This window comes from Eleutherodactylus coqui, chromosome 13 (assembly GCF_035609145.1).
Source record: "Eleutherodactylus coqui strain aEleCoq1 chromosome 13, aEleCoq1.hap1, whole genome shotgun sequence".
Taxonomy (NCBI): domain Eukaryota; kingdom Metazoa; phylum Chordata; class Amphibia; order Anura; family Eleutherodactylidae; genus Eleutherodactylus; species Eleutherodactylus coqui.
The window spans coordinates 105128217-105130486 of NC_089849.1; positions in this window are offsets into that span (position 1 = coordinate 105128217).

Here is a 2270-nt window from a genome sequence, read left to right on the forward strand (position 1 = left end):
GAGTCCTGTGTCTTCTGTAACCTGCCCCTCCCATGCTAATTCATGTAGTAATAGGGAGGAATGGACATTAATAAATATCTTCTCCAGCCAACATAGCTCTTATAACTGACGCTCCCTTCACCATCATATCCAATGTACCCCAAGACCTTCAAAGGCAACACTGAACAGTCAAAAATGCAAACTTTATTTATTGTCGTAATAGAACAGTGCCCTGCAGGAGGGGCGTGCCATGAACTGTAGAGGAAAGTGGTGGGTAAAGCAGGGGAAGGGTTTGAGGTACCGAGGCAACAGCCTGGGCCCTTCTCAGCTAGTGTACCTAAACCTGCCTTGTGATACAGTCTGTAGCATGACTGTATCCGCTTGGATGAAGCACAGGTCACCTGGCAAGGATTCTGGAATCGCCGCCGTTGGAGGGTATTCACTCAACTTTTATTTTTTACGCTTCATAGTAAATACACAAATCGCAGATATAATATAAAATAAACGGCTGAACGTTCTTGCTTCATCCCTCATACAAATTAAAGTAAATTATTTTAATTAATAGCAAATGCTTTTTAAGATCAAGTATAGAAAAAATTACGGAAGCCTGCCCCTACCCCCTCCCCCCACACCTTACCCTTTTGAGTCTGCATTTTGGAAAAAAAATACTGATACCAGTCTAAATGTGTAAACAAATGTGCAGTTATGAAGGTCGGGGCACCCTGTTGGTGCAGTTTGCAAATGAATTAATTTAAAGGTGTTATCTGCCCATTTTTTTTCACTGATCACCTATCCTCTGGATTGGTCATCAATAGTTGATGGATGGGGATCCGTCACCTGCTCATCCCGCCTGCTATTCATTGCAGCAGGCCGGCTGTTGTCCTAAGCAGACAGGTGCTATGACGTCTGTTTCTGTGCTGTCAGGACTGGATGCTGCTTCGGACCCACGCGGATCAGCTGATTGCAGTGGCTGAGGCCTCATTTCAGACATATGATGATCATTGGTCACATGGCCTAAAAGCAGCTCTGTTTTATTTGTGTGAATAGGACTCATCTGCTCTACCAGCCATCTTTACTGTACAGTGTATGGATGGCATTGTACATGGTATGGACTGAAACGGTCCTCTCCCTGCACCATTGTCACTTCAATAAGTCAAAGGCAATCCCAAGTGGCAGCCCCCCACCAATTACCTATTGATGACTGGGCCTGAGCATAGGTCGTCAACAATTTAGTCCCTTCGCCTTCCCCTCATCTCCTCCCTAAGGCTGCCTAGCTAGCTCGAACAACAAAAACAATATTGGAGTCAACTGACATAAATAGGTTCATGACTACAGATCCATTGTGTTTTATTTTGTCGTCCTCCTTTTTAGGTATTGCTTGGCTCACCGGCATACACCCACCTAGTATACATTGAAATACTTTTCTATGTATTTTTTCCTGAACATGGTAACAGATTAACGGAAGGATTGTTCTTTATAGGCGTAGAAGCACATTATGCCAGCGGAGCTGTCCCTGGTTGCACATATCTATGGTAAGACTCTTTGCCAGCGGGGGTCCCCTGGTTCCGTATCTTATGCTGAGAGAATCATGGCAGCGGAGGTTTCCCTTGCTCTATAGAGACGCGAAGAAGAAAAATTCTTTCCAGCGGGAATTTCCTGGTTCTACATATTCAACATAACAATTTATGCCAGTAGCATTTTTTCACACAAGTAGGAGTCTCTGGTTTAAATGTATATATTTGCGCCAGCAGGGATTTTTTTAAACATTTTTTCAACATAACTTCCTAGCATTTATCCTATCCCCTTTCTAGATCTACCAGTGGTTCAGCTCTTTCATTTATCATACTTTGCTTTTTAGCTGCGGTCCCAGAGTAGTGTGCATGTCCTGTCCCGTTTCGCTTGCCCCACAGGACGCTTCCAGCCTCGGCTGTCTTTTCCGGTTGGCGCATACACAACAGTTCCACCCTAGCTTGGCTCTTTGCCACTAACTGGTCCGGTTGTGACAAAGCATACACCCATTCCTGGATGGGCATTTCACATGTGGTATTAGCTGTAGCCTCCCATTAGGTTTTGTAATGTGTGCGGTCCAGTGGTTGGTAAGGTGGCGATAGACTTGTATATACACTATATGGACAAAAGTATTTGGGCACTGCATGTTCTTCAGAAAAAGTTATTTTATTTAGTAAGGTGTTGGCCCTCCTTTTGCTTGTATTACACGTCAAAGCATACTTTCCACAAGTTCTCTAAGTCTGGGCAAGAAAAGCTCGTCATTCCTAATGCAAGGCTGTGAG